The 20,014-nt window shown below is 33.4% G+C and overlaps 1 pseudogene; it reads left to right on the top strand.

Annotated features, from left to right (window-relative positions):
- Positions 1 to 2,676: 2,676 nt before the first annotated feature.
- LOC132308187 (cellulose synthase-like protein G3) lies at positions 2,677 to 13,630 on the top strand (annotated as a pseudogene).
- Positions 13,631 to 20,014: the final 6,384 nt, after the last annotated feature.

The raw sequence follows: 20,014 nt of genomic DNA, 5'->3' as shown, positions 1-20,014 counted from the left end.
AATTGGGTTAGATTTGGGCTAGCCTGAATTTTATTTAAAATGAATTATGTCAATAACTCAGCCTGAATATTTTGAACGAGTTAGGCGGGTTTCACGGGTCATTTTTTTTTTTTTTTTTTTTTTTTAACAAATATGTAAATTACATTTTCCTTTTCCATGTTTGTAAAAAAAAAAAATAATAAAATGAAATGACCCGTGAAATATGCAAATTACATTTTCATTTTCCATGTTTGTAAACATAAAAAATTTTAAGAAAAATTTATTTTTTAAACATCAATATTTTAGACAGGTCGGTCGGGTGGGTTCCACGGGTCAAAGTTTTTAAATCAGTGATGGACTAATAATATGAATTTGATCTTTTATCATTTTTCAAATATATTGATGGAATTAGAATATGTTTTTAAGGAAAATTACCTAATTATATCTTATAGCATTATATTTAATTAACTCTTCTCTTTTTTTTAACACTTTGCACAATTTAATTCCAATAATTTTTTTTGAAAGGCAATTTAATTCCAATAATTGAGTGTACTAAAGAATTGATTTTACAATTAATAAAAATATTTTGTGCAATTAATTAATTTACAATCTCAGACTTTTTTGTGCCTTAAGGTATTTGTCAATCTGAAATTACATATTTACTCTTTTAAATAAATAAATAAAGGTGAAAGGACAGGAAAATATGATATTACCAAACCACGTAGTATTTTCTAATGGCAATATCACCCCCACCTAGGGTTCACAATCTTCACGATTTTTACCCTCCGCTCAGTTGATTTATTTCACGTACAGGGTCACAACTCATGGTTCCATTGGTGACCGACCAATGGTTTTCTTGTCGGTTTTGACCTCCGACCATCTAAAAACACATTATCTTTGAGGGCTTTATGGCGAATGACCACCACCATCGACGTGAAACCGGCTGGTGGGGTTGAGGGAAAAACATGGGTGTTTATTGGCAACAAAAATTCCAGTCCTGTACTTCTTGCGGGCGGCAGTATGGCACCGACCAGTGGTTTTCTTAAGTTTTTATTTTTTATTTTTTTATTTTAGGTTTTGGGTTGGGTTGGGTTGGGTTGAGCCCGAATCCAACCAAAACATGCCTAGGTTTTGAGAAAACCCAACCTAATTTGAGCCCGATTTGTGAATTTAAAAGATCAAATTTCAAATTTTTTGAGCTGATGAGTTTGGATTGGACTGGGTTACCCCTTCCAAATTGCACCCCTTGGTAACTGATAATTGTATTATACAATGGAACATCTTCACTTGCCAAATGTAATTAAAAGCTGGTGCATCATTATACCTCAAACGACTTTTACTTTGACAAGAGTGGTGTTACGAAGTCCCTTAGACTATACTTGGTAGGGTGGGAAAGGAGAGAAATGATAACATGCATTAGTTATGAGGGAAAAGAAAAGGAAGGGAAGGGAAGGATAATTTTAACCCCCTATCGTGTTTGGTTGATTAATGAAGGAAAAAAAAAAAAGAAAGCATAATAATCATGTTGGGAAAAGAAATGAAAAGAAAAGAAAGAAAACTATTTTAATAAATTTACTATTATACCATTTTATATTTTAAAAGATAAATTTATAAATTCAACTCTATAATATAAAAATAATATTTTTAAGGCAAATCATTTTAGCCTCTCCAATCACCTCCATCTCTATTCTCCTTCTCAACTCTGAATTTGCACTCTCTCTCTCTCTGCAACAGCAAACTACAAAATCTACAAGAATCAGAAGTTTAAAACTTATATATTTTAGTTTATCCACATGTACGTTTGCAAGAATTAAAAGTTCAAAACCTATTTATTACATATATCAAAACCCATATCGGCATATCATTTCTTTCAGTCTCCATCGCCCGTTGTTCTAGTTCGGGTTCGCCGTTCGCAAGCTTCAGCCACTGTCTCTCAACTCTAAAGCTTGCCCCTCTCTCTGCAACTACTAACTTATATGTATGGGTTTTATTTAAATTTTTTTTTCTAAATCAACCAATCAAGGTTTGTAATTCTTGTTTTGCAAACTAAATCCTAAAATCAAGTGTAATCTTGATTTTGTATATGGGTAAATTTGGCATCAGTCAAGTTTCTCCTTCCCTTTTTTTTTCATTTCCTCCTAAAAATGAGAGGATAAGGAAATTACTGTTTGTGCATTGTGTTATTTTTTCAAAACCATCCATTCCCTTCCCTTTAGTTCTAAAGTCAAACACAATATTTTTAATCACCTTTCATCACTTTTTCTTTCCTCTCCTTTTCTCCCATTTCCATTGCACCAATCTGATCGGTAAGGAGTTTGTCAATTATAAAGATATTAAAAAAAATTTAAAAAATTTTTATAGGGTGATAGGAAGTTCTATAGTAGGACCGCTAATGTGATAAGCCTATCGTTGACCAGCATGAATGATTTGAAAATCTAAAACAAAAAATAGTGGTATTTGTGGCACTCCAAATCATTTTGCATTTGAAAACCAAAAGTTTTTATTTTTATTTTTTTTATAATGTTTCAATCTACATCCTTATTCTAATACCATTAAAAGAAAAGGATGGAATATCTAAATAATACCTATTGGAGCTACTCACGTGTTTCTATATGACTTTCACACATGTATTATCATTTCACATGTTTGTACAGGTGCTTCTTTTGGGTCTTCTTTTTCCCCTCTCCTCTCTTTCTCTTTCTCTCTCCAGCTTTCACCCAACAGGTCTCTCTTCCAAAGACTATTGGATGATCTTTTAATTTCACGGTGGCCAGAGCACGCGAGGTTGACGCCGACGAGAAGCAAGATTGATCGGTGGTAATCAGTGAAGAGGTGGGGTGTTGTTCCCGATGTGTTGGCTTCTTCAACATCTAGATTTTTTTTTTTTAATCGTGAAATTTCAGATAGTCATACACCGGTGGTGCGATCAGCGTAGGTTCTGAAGTCGGTGTTGTTCTTGGTGGGAATCGGCGACGTCGGTGTCGCCGGTGGAGAGGACGTCGGCGTTGGTTTTGCTTTCTAGATGATTTTGGACGATTCCTTGTCGATAGAAAGGTGGGTCGACGGCTGTGTACGACGATTCCTCATTCTTCGTAAATACCATTTTGTCCTCCACTGTTCTTAACAATTTCTCCGGCATCTTCCACCGTAACAATTGAAAACTTTTGGTACAGAAAAGGAAAAAAAAACATACTGAGAGAGAACCAACAAACCCTAAACAATCAAACAGAATTGTGGACAATTTGTGGTTGCAATATAACCTTTGGGTTAAAATAATAAAAAAGATCACAATTCACACCAAAATGTGTAAAATCATCAAATTAATTTCACGGTAAATCAAGTTTAAGTATTCGCCATTCGTCGTTCTTACTAAAACCATGCTTTAGAGGTGAGGAGACAAACCACCAGATTGGTGTAGAAATCACTGAATCTGATTTGTTTCGTTACCCTCTTCGGCTCTTGGCCAAACCAATCCATCGAAGACAACACCAAAAGTGTCCGATATTTTCGTCGCCTTCTGATTTTTGTCTCACGGTAACACCCAACTTTTTGATATGTTCATCGATTCCGTAACAAGGGTTAAGGGGTTTTGTCAGAGTTTTCATAGAGGTTATCGAATCTGTAAAGGGCACCTATCAGTATTTAGAGAACCGACACAGGTAAAAAGAATTAAGTTGGTCCATTTTAAGACATTTTGGCTTGTCTTTCAATTGATAATTCAAGACAGCAAGAATTTTAGAAAGAGAAAGCAAAGACTCCATCAAATCTCAAGAAGAAGAAACAAAAAAAAAATTGAGATCTGAACTTTGAAGACAAAACAGAGAGAACATGAGATTTAGAGAGAGAGAGAGAGAGATTTTTAGAGAGAAAAAAAAAAAAAAACACAAACGTAGGGAAGATGAACCTGGGAAAAAGAATCAGCCGCATGCGCATTTTCTTTCTCCTTTAATTTTCTTTTTCTTTTCTTTTTTTTTTTAATTATTAAAATTGCCCATGTGCGCGCCATGTGTGTTCTGCCAAAGTCATCGGCTCATCTATCAGGACCACCCTTCCATCATCCCTGTGAAAGAGCAGCACAGAAATGGAGGGTACCACCACCACCAAGGACCCCCTTCACACGTTCAAGCTCTCCCGTCGCACTTACACAAACCGCTTGTTCGCGGCAGCTTACACGTGTGCCATATTTGCTCTGCTTTATCACCATGCACTCTCACTCTTCCACTCCATCTCCCTAGTCTCCTTCTTCATCTCCCTCTCCATGTTTATCTCCAATATTCTTCTAGGGTTCATGTGGTCCACCACTCAATCTCATCGCATGCGACCCATCTATCGTCAAGAGTTCCCGGAAAACCTACACAGATCCGTATAAAGAGCCACCCATGAGTGTTGTGAACACGGCCTTATCGGTCATGGCTTATGACTACCCTACTGAGAAGCTCTCGGTCTATGTATCCGACGATGGAGGTTCGGAGTTGACTCTCTTTGCTTTTATGGAGGCTGCTAAATTTGGAAGCCACTGGTTACCCTTCTGTAGGGAAAGCAAAATTGTAGAGAGGTGTCCAGATGCTTATTTCAGATCCAACTACTCTAGGTGCAGTGAGACTGAAAATATCAAGGTAAATAATAATACCTATCCTTGTCAAGTAATTTTTTTATTATATGTTTATGGTCCGACTAATCAGAGTCTGCTAAAAAAATAAATGTGTCAACTTTTTTATTTAACTTTTTGTACTTTCGTGGCAGTTATGATTGGTCCTCATAAATATATGCTCAAACTTGCAAATTTGATATTGTTACTAAAGTATTTTAAATTTTTACTGAGATTTGGGTTATAAGTATTTATGAAATTGTCAAAAGTTTCACATTTTTCCCTCCAAGATTTTATGTTCTTTTTATCTCCCGATATTTTTTATTTGGGTTAATTTTTTTTGACACCTTTTAATGTTTAACCAAAATATCACTTTCAAATATTTTTTAAAAATAATTATCACTTACGTTACAAACTTTTGTTCCATTTTTCACTCACACCCTAACCGTTATTTGCACTGTTCTAACACAATCTAAAATTACTTGCACCACTATTGCTGATGCTCGTGCGCAACACCTTAGCGTTGCCCACGGCTAACTTTAATCCTGGCCATTAATCTCAATTGTTTACTTTGCACCGAGAAGCAGCGGATCAGCTCCCTTTGCTTCTCTTCCTCTCAGTGGTCTATTAAATTATTATATTGTAACTGCGGAGCACTTAATCACAAGTTTACAACCCATTAAATCATCTTCTCTAACAACGTTGCACAGACCCTCTAGATTCGGCCATAGACTGAACATCCTCCTCTTCTTGCTGAAATAAACTAAAGTTAAAGTGACTCTTGACACGCACCAGTCCTCCATCCATGGTGGCTCCGGCCACCTTCCAGTAGTCGCCGACGACTACGGAGGGCTTATGGGTGGTGGCCTTGTTGCGGTGGTGAGCGCTTTTTGAGGGGGTGTCAATAAGGGTATAATGGTCATTTTCAATAACTTGGATTTAAAAATTAGGTGCAAAATTGTCTTTTTTTATATTTTTAACTGAGACCGTAACGAAAAAGTAAAAACGAATCTAAGTGATAGTTATTTTCGAAAGATATTTAAGGGTGATATTTGGTTAAACCTGAGAGAATGTTAATAAAATTAACCCTTTTTATTTTTGTTTGGAGGGGATGTTTATACTTTTTCTAATGTATTTTTCCAAAATTTCTCACAATTGTATATATTTTTGCGAGGTTGTTTACGTGGTATTGAACTTCTTTTAAAAAATTCACCCTTAATTACATTAAATCTCTAAATTAAAAACAACCTCTTAAACTATCAATTTTTTTTTGAAAGGTTACTAAACTTATACAATTACTATTTAGCCCTTATTAGATAAGGATGGCAACGGGGCGGGTTTGGAGCGGATTTTTCTAAATCCCGTCCCGCCCCTTTTAATTTTTGTCAAGTCCATACCCGCATTGAGACCCTCAATGGGTTGGATTTTCATGTCCAGCCTCGCCCCATTGGGAAATACTATGCCCCCGTGCCTGCCTCGCTAACAAATTTTTTTCTCTCATTTTTTGAAACTTAAGCTCCTGCTATTTAAATGTGGAAAGCTTGGGAATGGCACAACATAAATGAAATTATGTATCCCAATAAAAATAAAAAAATAACATGCACATAACATAATTCAGAAAAACATAATAAACAAAAATAAATATGTTTAATAGAACCAAATTACAAGAAGTTCTAAACTCCAACTTCCACTATAACCAAAAGCAAAACAAATTTAATACCAAGTTTACATATATATATATAGTTATATATTTAGCGGGGTGGGGCCCCTAGGATAAGTATACTGAACCCTTACCTGTCCAGTGACCAGCGACGGGTACAAAATTTGTATCCATGCCCGCCCTAACTGTATAAAAAGTATTCTCATATCCGTTATTAACAGGACGGGACGTGGGACGTGGGACGTGGGACGTGGGACGTGGCCCCGGCAGGCGGTAAAAATTGGCATCCTGTTTTTAGAACATTCAATCAATGGAGAAGCAACATCTAGCCCAAAAAAAAGAGATTTTTTTTTTTTTTTTTTTTTTTTTTTTTTTTTTTTTTTTTTTCCTGTAAATCAGCCCAAAAAAGAGAAGTTTTTTGGCTTCTTCAACTATTTCCTTCTCCCTCTTCAGCTTTTTCTCTCCTACATTGTTCATCCCTCCAGACATTGGTAGAAGAGGAATGTTAATGGCTTCTTTAATTATTTTTATTTTTTCCTGCTGTCTCTCCCCGCTCTCTATCTCTTTACTCACCGACGGAGAAGTGGGTTGTCGGAGATACCGAAGCTGCCATAGCTGTTGAGCGGCGATGATGGAGGCCGGACAGGAGCTGAAGCTGCCGCTGTTGATTCAGGCAATGGTGGGCGAATCCGGATCCGAGGGCTCAGGAGATGAGAGAGAGCTTTGATTGGGGAAGGTGAGGAACGTGGTGAGTATAGAGAGGAAGAGAGGGAGACCCAAAAACAGGGGAAAAAACTTCCTCCACCGCCGTCGGCTTACCGGTCTCCGGCGGCTTTTTTTCTTCTCTGCGATGGGGACGTTGGTGGTTTCCACCACTTCCTCAGCTCCCACGAGGGGTTGAATCAGTGGGGTATTCTTAGATTTAATTTTGATTGATTTTAAATCAGGTCTTTGGGAGATTTCCTAATCGTTTTCATGGTCGGTGCCGGTGACGGTGGCGCTGGTGAATTTGTCTGGGTATAGGTTGGCGGCTATTATATACTCCCTCGTTGCATAATAACTGTGACTCACATGACATTTGAGACAGATGAAGTATCATGTGTTGGTAATAGTGACTCAGAGTCACTGTTTTGGTAAGTATATATGATCATTAGAAGTTGCAGGCAGGTTTTGAAGGCAAAGGATGGTAGTAGGATGATGAGGTCCATAAGGGTGTATCTGAGATTACAATTCAGGGAGCTTTTTGAGAGAGAAATAAAAGCTCAGGGGATTTAATGCAATTAACCCATATTTTTCACTTTTTAACAATCATCCATTTTTATATCTTAGAAATTGCTAAGTGGGTTGTTCCGATTTGAAAGTAAATTGTAATTTTTCAACTAAAAAATCCATTTCTGAGAACTCATAACAGCCAATGTGATCATTACACTTTTCCATTGAAATGTTGCACAAAATTTAGGATATGTTGTTTGATTTATTTATTTATTTAGGCAATTAAGACAATATATATATTATGTATATATAAACACATCTAGAGTTGCTTATGACACCGGTCCATTTGACCGGCAAGATCAACTTCTAAATTGATTGTTTTGAAATTATTAATTAATTTTATACATTTATATTTGTTTCAAAGGTTTACTAGTGTGGGACTAATTAAATTAGATAGTTATAGTGATGAGCTTAATTGACCATTAACTCTAGATATTGATGATGCATATTACAGATGATGTACGAAAACATGAAGGCAAGGGTAGAGAGTGTTGTTGAGAGCGGGAAGGTTGGGGATGAGTACATCAACAGTGAACAAGAACACCAGGCTTTCAACAAATGGACAAACGGTTTCACTCGTCAACATCATCCCACTGTTATTCAGGTCATTTACCACTTATACCTTTTTCCAAGTTTTCATCCTTTTTAAGTTTTAATTCATTGATATGAGTCTAGCTAAATGGTATAAACTTTCCTTTCGAAATAGAAAGTTTGAGCCAATTATGAGTCTGTGTGTACGTTTGCTTGAATTAAAGGTAATTATATGCGCTGCCATGGTCTGCAAATCAGGTTTTGTTAGAGATCTATAAAGACAAAGACATCACAGGCCATTCAATGCCAAACCTTATATACGTATTGTGATACTCCCTAATTTTGGAACACGGATTGATCAAGTCCGTGCACAAAATCAAGGGATATCAAAACAATTTAAGTATTTAACAAGCACAGAATACAAAGATGAATAATAAAGAATAAATAAACCGCTGAAGAAAACTAATAAATAAATATTACTTAATGATTCTCCAACAATTACAATTTGGAAATCCCATAACTCAAGGACCCCTTAAAACATTATCCAATAATCCAATACTATTTAAAAGTACACAAGATGAATAGACGAATGACAGTCTCCCAGTTGCGGATCCTCAACCTCGAGACTGGAACCTCTAATAACCTGAAAAATAAATCGTGGGTTAAACCCTACGAGCAAGTTCACTCTACCAGGCCTCTGAAAACCAATAAGCAGATCATCTCTGATCAAAATCAAACCTAATAAAGTTTTAACTTTAATAAAGCACGATATACATGTCTATATATAATTATATATACTATACTAATCACATCCATTAATAGGTTTATTAAATTTCCATACCTATTAAATAATTATTAAAATAATATTCATACCTAGACCAATCTACCATTTCATTTTATAAAAACTCCTTTGACCTTAATCCCATCCTAGTCAGTTGTTTAATCATTTAAACAACAAATTATAATAAAAGAAATACTCTATTTAATCCCAACCCGATAATGATTTTAATTGTTTAAATCACATATCCAAAATCCAAGTTTTGACAAATCATCCACGTCTTCCCCAATATTATTTTATTAATGTAAAATAATACACTAACCAGTAAGTACTAAACTATTCTCATTTAAGAATATCTAACCCTAATCCAATCCATACATACAACAACCATAGATGATATTTTAATCATCTAACACATAACAACGTAATTATGCTTTGGCAAATCAACCATGCCATTGTAAATATTTTTATTTATATATTGGCAATTCAACCATGCCTCCATAAGTATATTTATTTATACATTGGCAATTCAACCATGCCTCCGTGTATGTATATTTATACATTGGCAATTCAACCATGCCTCCACAGGTATATTTATTCATACATTTAATTAGCAATTCATCCATACTTTCCATATATGTATTCTATTCATACAAATATTTAGATAATATATTTAATCATTTGACAATTCATCCATGCCCACACTTTAACCATGAATTAACTTTAAAATTAACAATACGCTAAATCATACATAGCCATCACATGCATATTATACGCATATCATTAATTTAACAACCAGCCTATTAAGATATGCCAAATAAGAATGATAATATTAATCATCTTAAATGATTTATATATATATATACCTACACATATGTTATTTAATGTATATATGTGTTTAACACTTTCTTTAATAATCCTTGATTATTTAAAATCAATATACATACATACATACACATATATATATATATTCATCCTTCCATACAACTCATAGACAAATTAAACTATATATACCCATATATAAATAATTATATATATATATATATATATATATATACACTTCCTTCCATAACAAATTATTAATTTATTATATTTACCCAAATTAGTGCAACTAAATATGTCAGAAATAGTTTCCTTTAAATACTCCATACCGGTTTAAATAGTTTTCCGACACCGTCTCACTAAAACGTAAATATCTCTTATTAGGATAAGAATCTGATAATGAAATTGGTACCATTGGAAAGAGGACGAAAAATCCTTGAATTTGAGCTCAAGAATGACCCAATTTCGATTTAAGATGACTAAGTTATGACCGTTTTAATTTTATGTCACAAACAGACAAAATAATTGGCTAAGCTCAAACACTACTGTGAGCGCGCCCACAATTAATTAGCTCACTTGAGCTCACACAAACGCACCCACACCAGATTAGCTCACTTGAGCTCACATGTATGCACCCACACCAGATAAATCTTCTGTTGACCAAACTTAATCCGTGGTCCAGATTCACATGCGCACCAAAGTTTTATGCGCCGCGATGCACCATATCAATTCACATAAGTTTAATTAATCAAATGGCCCTAATTGGCGTATACACCCTATTATCCTACACCGCGCCGCACTGGATCAGTTTCTAGTATATATATATATATATATATATATATATATATATAATTATTTTCCTAACAAATAATAGGAAAATAAATCCTAATAAATTCCTAAAAATATCAGAAAAATTCCAGAAAATTACAGAAAATAAAGAAACCATAATTAACTCTCTTGGGTCACAAATTCACCTATAGATTGATTTTAAAATATACATAACACCTATATATATCAATTAAAATCCAATAATCTAAAAATCAAATATAATAGTTTATACTTTTTAATTATTCCGATCTAACCATAATTTTTAAACAAATAAATTTAATTAAAGCCTTAATACTCAAGGTGAAATCCTTATGAGTTCTAAGAGGAAAGTTAGAGAAAACTCGCCTGAAGGTTTCGAAACGAAACCGACGCTTTAAGCTTTAATTATCTCTTCTAATTCCGACGTCCTCCTTTTCAGATCCGACCTCCTCCTTGTCAGCCCTTCTTCTTCCTCTCTCTCTGTCTGCTTTATTTTTCTAACGTGTAAAACCTTTAACCCTAAAGCCTTATGTGTATTTTTATACACCTTAAATTCCAAATCCTATTCCAACTAGTATTATGAATTAAAATAATAATCTTTAAATAATTTATATCTATAAACATATATATATATAAATATATATTCCTTCCATAATTAACTCATTAGTTAATTAAATCATATATACTTATAAATATCAATAAATATATATCTATATATATATCTTTCCATAACAATTATTAATTAATTATATTTATATATAATTATATATATATATATAAATATAATTGATACAAAAGTGATCATTTAAATAATTAAATAACCACGGACCTTCATTAATTAACCCAATAAGGTTTCATACAAGCCCAAGACCACATCTTTTGGTCCAACTTTCCTTAAGCCCAATCCAATTAATTTAAATAAATAAGATAATTAATTAAATACAGAAATTAAAATAACTAATTACATGAAGCACATAAACAAACAAGAATTTACAACTAAGTCATATAATACCAATAAAATCAACACACCAATAATTCAATCAATAATCAACCACACAAACAATCAATTATCATACATAATCACGAAATATAACTTAATTAAAATAAGATAATTAATCTAGCACTCAATAAAATAAAATAAATCATTGAAAAATAAAATAAAATAATTAATCCTAATTAATAAATCTTTTAAAATTATCGGGGTATTTTCCCCAGGTGTCTCTCACTTTCTTTTTCCTCATTTGTACAAAATGTCACAAGCGGACAATAACTGACTTTTTTGCCCCCTTTTTTTTCCCTGGGCAAACAGGACTTTGTGATCACTTGGGTACTAAATAATATGGAACATATCCAGTAAATAAATAAATTAGAATTAGATAAATAATTAAGTAACTATATATGAATTTATGTTAGGAATATGAGTACTATTTAGTCCTACTTGTCAGTTTTAAAGGCAAATAAGTCAACGTTTATAAGGACCATAAAATACTACTTTTAACAAATATTTTTAACTATGTTCAATTATAATAAAATATTAAAACAAGAACTAAAGATAAGTTTGTGTAAATCTATATATATATATTTTATGAAGTGTGTTCGTGTATAATTAATGAATTACTAAATTCTTTTCACTTTTTTTTTATTATATATTTTTAATTGTTTTAGAAATAAGAGATTTCAAGAACTATAGATAAGTTTATGTAAATTTAAGTCTATATATATATATATATATATTATCAAGATAGTATAGATTTTTATTTGAAATTTTCTTTTATATAAGAAAATGGGAAAATTATAGAAAAGTATAATTTTTGGAGTCTATTTACCCTGCAAAGTCAAAGCCATGGACTTTGAGCATAGTCTACTGTGAAAATGAGAAAAATGTGCATGTAAGAATTAATCATGTGCACAAATATATCACTTTTATCGTATCACTTTTGTGATCAAATGTACTACTTTTGTAATTAGAGGGAGATACCATTTTTATGTAGGTAAGTACCACTCTTGTACAGAGGTACCACATTTATGCATGTAAGTATCACTCTTGTATACAAATGTACCACTTTTTTGTGCAAATCATTATGATTATTTGATTTGCACAAAAATAGTATATGAGTGCATAAAAGCAGTACCCAAAGGCTAAGAGGATGGTTTGGGCAGATGAATAGTATTTTTCTATTTCCACATCAAGTTTTTGTCAAAGTTCATGACTTTGAAAAGTGTTGCTTTTAACTCCATTTTTTGATAAATAGAATCCCAAAACCCCACTTTTTTGTAATTTTTCTTAGGAAAATTACAATAATGATATTTCTATAAAAGGGCAACATTTAACCAAAAAAAATTTAAAAAAATCAATTTTAACGAAATTATGAACGAAAATAATTACTGAAAGTAGGACTCAGTTGTCATAAAAAAAATTCATAGGTGTTATTGGTCTTTAGAATTGAAAAGTAGGACTAATATATAATTTTCTGAAACTGTGCAAAAATATTCTGATTAAAACTATAATAATGTGAAACAGGTCTCAGACCCATGGCTCTTCTTGTATGTATTTCTTTTTGTTGGAGCTTACGTGCAAGATTGCCTTGACTTCGTCCTAGAAAATGGTACTGTAAAAAGATGGTGGAGTGATCAGAGGATGTGGTTGGTAAGAGGACTCTCATCTTACTTGTTTGGATTGATGGAATACGTGGCCAAACGCTTGGGCATTGCCACACAAGGATTCAATGTGACCAGCAAAGTTGTTGACGATGAACAAAGTAGAAGCTATGATCAAGGGACATTCGAATTCGGAGTCTCGTCGCCTATGTTCGTGCCATTGGCAATGGCAGCAATAATCAATTTAATCGCGTTCTTAGTAGGGTTTAGAAAAGTTTTCACAAGTGAAAATTCGGAGGGACTGTTTGGGCAGATGTTTATAGCTGGTTTTGTGGTTTTGAACTGCTGGCCAGTTTATGAGGCCATGGTTCTGAGGAGTGATAAAGGAAGGATGCCTACAATGACAACCATCATTTCCACATTTCTGGCATTGGCTCTTTACACATCAGCTTCTTTCACTCTAAATGAAGACATGAAGTTATATTTAAAGGTTTTTTTTGGGTAAATTATATATTAAATATTACACTTCCACTCTTTCAGAAAGTGAAATAGCTAGAGCTGACCATTCTATATATTATTAGAATAATTTAAGATCACAAATGGTAGTACGTAAATTACTCTTGAGTTTTATTGTTATTATTAACTATATTGTTGGTTTCATATATATGTTTGCATGGTTAAAGCTGAGTTTCGTCGTCTCTCCTAATAAGTGATGATATATCATTTATATCAATGACCACGCGAATGATATGTAAAAGGGAAATTATCTCAGAGAGTTAATCTTAAAGAGGTCGGCTTAGATTGTCACTCAAAAAAATATATATTTTTTTCAGAATCTTAAAAATAGAAAACTATTTTATTTTCTTTTTCTTTTTTCCTGGCTAGACAGTTCTAAAAAAACAAAAAATAAAACTTTTTTAGCTGAGTTTTCAAGAAACTTTTTTTCTTTTGAAAACTACCAACAGAACATGTTTTTCTAAATTTTTTATTCTGAATTCTCAACAAATAGAAAACTACACCAAACAAGTTCATGGTTTCTCTTAGGTTTTGATCTCATGCTCGCGCCGTATATTGTTTTCTCTCAAAGCATCTCCAATACCTTTTCAAAATCAAAATATAGTCGGTGGATGAAAATAATACACTCCAATGGCACTCAAAACACCTCTCATAATTTAAGATTGTCAAAAGTATTATCATATATAGCAACTCTCAAAGGGTCTATCAAAGTCAAAATATAGTAGATGGATGAAAATAATACACTCCAATGGGTTCTCAAAAAATCTCTCATATTTTGAGATTGTCAAAAGTATTGCTAGTTGGGAATGGTAGTTAAAAAAGAATGCTTGTTGTGTCAAAAAATAACATTTTAGATTGAATGCATCATTAAAGCAGAATTGTTAAAATATACTATTTTGATACTGTAATTCTTTTCAAAATATAACTTTATTTGAAAAAAAATAACATTTTGTATTGAAGATGCTAATGGTATAATAATCTACCTTCAAAGAAACACTCACACACACAAGATTTAAAATAATTATACCTTATAATGTGTTATAGAGATACATGCACTTGTACAATAAAGAAGAAAAAGATGAATAAAATATATATAACATAATATAATTTTTGTTCCCATGCCTCTTGGCCAGATCAATCATACTCCATGATTTTATGAAGATGGTCAATCCACGTGGTTAGAACTTGGCTTTGAGTCACCGTATATATATATATATATGTATGAATAAAATATATATAACATAATATAATTTTTGTTCCTATGCCTCTTGGCCAGATCGATCGTGCTCCATAATTTTATGAAGATGGTCAATCCTCGTTATTAGAACTTGGCTTTAAGTCACCATATATATATATATATATATATATATATATATATATATATATATATATATATATTGTTCATATAAAAATATAGAGTTGGGACCATGGCAAACAGCTGCATGTATCAAAACTGTGACAGCAACTTCATCCAATTATATTATAATGTGTAACAATTGAAAGTCTTCTTGGTTTTTTTTTAGAAGGGCTGCAAGTTGGGCTGGCCCAATCCAGCTCAGTTCCAACCCAACATTAATTTAAAATTGGGTTGGGTTTGGGCCAGCCTAAATTTTATTTAAAATGGGTTATGTCAATAACTTAGCCCGAATATTTTGAGCGGGCTTGGCGGGTTTTACGGGTCTTTTTTTTATTTATTTTTTTTTACAAATATGCAAATTATATTTTCATTTTTCATGTTTGTAAACATAAAAAATTTTAAGAAAAATTTATTTTTTAAACATCAAAATTTTGGACAGGTCGGGCGGGTTTCACGAGTCAAAGTTTTTAAATCATTGATGGACTAATAATATGAATTTGATCTTGTATCATTTTTCAAATATATTGATGGAATTAGAATATGTTTTTAAGGAAAATTACCTTATTATATCTTAACGCATTAAATTTAATTAACTCCTTTTTTTTTTTTTTTTTTTTTTAACACTTTGCACAATTTAATTCCAATAATTTGTTTTGAAAGGCAATTTAATTCCAATAATTGAGTGTACTAAAGAATTGATTCTGCAATTAATAAAAATATTTTGTCCAATTAATTGATTTACAATCTCATAGACTTTTTTGTGCCTTAGGCTCAGTTTGGTAGAGTGAAAATGGGAGGAAAGGGAAGGGAAGGTGATGGCGGTTGATTAAAAAGTTGTGTTTAGGTAAAATGGGTGGAAGGAAAGGAAATGAGAAGGAAGGCTTTGGAGGGTTAAGTATAGCTTTGCACAGTAATTTGCTTATTCTCCTAAAAATGGGAGGAAATGGAAGGCAATGGCTGAAGCAATATTTGTGATGCCAATTTTACCCTCAAGATTATATATACATACAAGTTAGCAGCTGCAAAGAGAGTGAGAGATGACGGGCCAGCGGCTAAAGCTTGCGAACGATGAACCCGAATTGGAACAACGGCGATGGAAATTGAAAGATATGAGTTTGATTTTTTGAACAATCTGAAATGATATACCGATAGGGGTTTTGAACTCTTGATTCTTGCAAATAGATAGATAAACTGAAATATATGGGTTTTGAACTTCTGATTCTTGTAGTGCAGAGAGAGCGAGAGAGAGAGATAGAAAGGGCAAGTTCAGACTGGAGAACGAGAATGGAGATGGAGGCGAGATTGGGGAGGCTGAAATGAGTTGCCCTAAATTTTTTTTCTCCTTTTCTTGTGGGCCTGAGGAGACAATATAAATATACACACACACACACACACATATATATAAGAGTTGAGAACGAGAATATGGAGGCTGAAATGATTTGCCCTAATTTTTTTTTTTCTTTTCTTGTGGGTCTAGAGACAGTATATATATATATATATAGAAGGGTATAATGGTCAATTTATTAAATAATCCCCTTTCTTTTCTTTCCCATTCTTTTCCCAAATATGATTATTGTCCTTCCCTTTCTTTTCCTTCATTAATCAACCAAATATAATACCAAATTAAAATTATCCTTCCCTTCACTTTCCTTCCCTTCACTTTCCTTCCCTTTCCCTCATAACTAATGTTATCATTCCCCTTCAAACCCACCCTACCAAACATAGCCTTAAGGTGTTTGTCTGCTGTTAATAAATCTGAAATTACATATTTACTCTTTTAAATAAATAAATAAAGGTGAAATGACATGAAAATATGGTATTGCCAAACAACGTAGTATTTTCTAATGGCAATATCACCCCCACCTAGGGTTCACAATCTTCACGATTTTTACCCTTAGCTCAGTTGATTTCTTTCACTTACAGGGTCACAGCTCACGATTCCATCGGTGACCGACTAGTGGTTTTCTTGTCGGTTTTGACCTCCGACCATTGGAAAACACATCCTCTTTGAAGGCTTTATGGCGAACGACGACCACCATCGACGTGAAACCAGCTGGCAGAGCTGAGGGAAAAATAGGGGTGTTTATTGGCAACAAAAATTCCAATCCTGTACCTCCTGCGGGCGGCGGTATGGCACCGACCAGTGGTTTCTTAAGTTTTTTTTATTTTGGGTTTTGGGTTGGGTAGGGTTGAACTTGAGTCAAACCCGAACATGCCTGGGTTTTGAGAAAACCCAACCCAATTTGAGCTTGATTTGTGAATTTAATGCTCCGTTTGGTTGGAGGGATGGAAAAATGGATGGATGGGAGAGGGGGAGGGATGGATGAGTGATTCTTAAAGAAGGGAAAATATCTCATTCATTTTTTATTTGGTTGAATGGAAGGGACGGGAGAAAGGATTGATGGAGTGCTAGTTTTTTTTGTTTAGTTGGAAGGAAGGAAGGAAATGATAGTTTTTATATATTTTTTACTAATATACCCTTACTATATAAAGTTATAAAATTAATTAGTTTAAAATTATTTAATAATATTAAGCTCTACTAAGTTGTCTAAAATGAATGTTTTATACTTACGTACTAAACAAATTTTGTTTTTTTTTTTAATTCTTAAAATGAATATATATATATATATTACATACCAAACAATTAATTAATTTAAATTTATTTAATAATCACTATAGTTGTTTAACGCAACAGGGTTTTAATAAATTTTTAGGAAGGATAAAAATGAAAATTATAACAAATTTTGATACTTATCCTCTTTTCTCTCCACTCTTCCCCCCAAATTTGGGTAAATAGGAAAATGTATAGCAAGGAGGGATGCTTCATCCCTCCTTACTTCCTCCCTCTCTTCCCTTCCCTCCAACCAAATATGAAAACATTCATCCATCCCTCCCCAATCCATCCCTCTAACTAAACATAGCATAAAAGCTCAAATTTAAAAAAATTTGAGTTGAGTTTGGATTGGACTGGGTTAACCTGCCCAAATTGCATCCCTTGGTAACTGATAATTGTATTATACAATGGAACTGTGATAACCCAATTCTTTTTCTAGATTTTAATTTATTATTATTATTATTTTAAAAAAATGTAATAGTTATTTTTATATCTATATTTTGTCTGAAAGGAAAAATGGGATAAAGGAATGGTAATGAGTTCTTGTGGGGTCCGCCACTTGATGTCATTTATGTAGTGAATTTGGTTTATTCACGTGGGCTGATCTGATGAAAGAAAAAGAAAGGTTGTAATAATTTTAGTGCAGGTCCCACTGGAGATGGATAATGAGTTTGAAATTGGTTTGTTACATTGAATATATATATATATATATATAGTAGGTTGGGAAGTGGAAGAGGAAAGACAAGTTCAGCCGAAGTGGGTAAGGAATTGGAAATGGAATGATGTATTGCGGGTCCCACTTTGACTTGTTTTATGGTGTGATTTGATAATATTAATTATTAGGTTATTAATGAAAAGTTGGAGAAGGTAGTAGAAGGTGGGAGAAAAAAGAAGAAATGATGGCGGGACCCAATTGATATTTTTGGCCAACTTTTCTTCTTGTTTTGGTTTTCCATCACGTGGCTTTACTATGTGATGGAAATGATGGTGTGGGGTTTGTTGGCTGAGTTTTTTTTAGGTCGGTGGAATTGCCTTTAAAGTGGTGGAATTGCCTTTAAAATGAGTGTTTATGACTTGGTTTGTATGCGAAAACAGAGGGAGTTTTGAGAAAAGATACAGAGTGAGTTGAGAAAGATGACAATGTGTGAGAGCCGAGGTTGCAGAGGAGGCCGGAGCTTGAAGGTTGATGATCCAGTAGGCAATTAATCTTTTTCAGTGTATTGTTCTCTATACCTTAAATGGCATGGGGAAGTTTTGCTTCAATGTTTTTATTAAATGTTTTCATGAAATGCATATTTATTTGGTTTATATACTCACATGAATATGTATATTTTGTGAAGTTGTTTTGTTAAACCTCCATGAAATTATTGTTATGGTTTTTCCTACTGAGATTTTCAGTCTCATCACCCTCCAGTTTTAGGTACCGAAGATGGACGGAGATTGCTAGATTCGGGTTTAAGCTGAAGAGTTGGCGTGGAGGATTTATTTTATTTAATTGGAGAATTTTGTATATATTTGAAGAAATTGACTTTGTATAAAAGAATGCATTTTTTTGTGATCTTGGGTGTATTTTGATGTATTTGGATTTGTATAAATCGATGATTTTAGTAAAATTTTTGGATCGTGACAAAATGGTATCAGAGTTTGTACCCACCCAGAAGTGTGAGTGTAGTGATGATGTAGCCGGGTGTGAGTGGGCGAGTGTGTAGCACTGGTGAGTTACCACTCGTAGCCGGGTGTGTGTGGGTGAATGGCGTTCACCGGCAGCGACTGGGATGGTTAATTAGTTGGTGTGGTTGGGCAGGTAGCCTAGATTTGTTGTTTTTTTTTTTTAGTGGGTGGGCGGGTGACGCATCGACTAGCTACCACAACGGTTACGGAGTGTATGGGCAGGTGACTAATGATGTCAGCTACCACAACGTCCTACATATCATTGTATCTCACATCGCCTGGATTAAGGATTTTTGGATTTAGTTTTGTGGTTATTAGTGTTTTCGAGTACGCGAAGACTGTTGGATCTGAATTTCGGGGACGAAATTCTTTTTAAGTGGTGGAGATTGTGATAACCCAATTTTTTTTTCTAGATTTTAATTTATTATTATTATTTTAAAAAAAATGTAGTAGTTATTTTTATATCTATGTTTTGTCTGAAAGGAAAAATAGGATAAAGGAACGGTAATGAGTTCTTGTGGGGTCCGCCACTTGATGTCATTTATGTAGTGAATTTGGTTTATTCACTTGGGCTGATCTGATGAAAGAAAAGTAAGGTTGTAATAACTTTAGTGCGGGTCCCACTAGAGATGGATAATGAGTTTGAAATTGGTTTGTTACATTGTATATATATATATATAGTAGGCTGGGAAGTGGAAGAGGAAAGACAAGTTCAACCGAAGTGGGTAAGGAATTGGAAATGGAATGATGTATTGCGGGTCCCACTTTGACTTGTTTTATGGTGTGATTTGATAATATTAATTATTAGGTTATTAATGGAA

Source organism: Cornus florida, unplaced genomic scaffold (assembly GCF_030987335.1).
Source record: "Cornus florida cultivar Cherokee Brave unplaced genomic scaffold, ASM3098733v1 CherokeeBrave_3.0.0_Hap2_Chr05, whole genome shotgun sequence".
NCBI classification, from domain to species: Eukaryota; Viridiplantae; Streptophyta; class Magnoliopsida; order Cornales; family Cornaceae; genus Cornus; species Cornus florida.
This window is presented reverse-complemented; position numbering and strand designations above follow the sequence as displayed.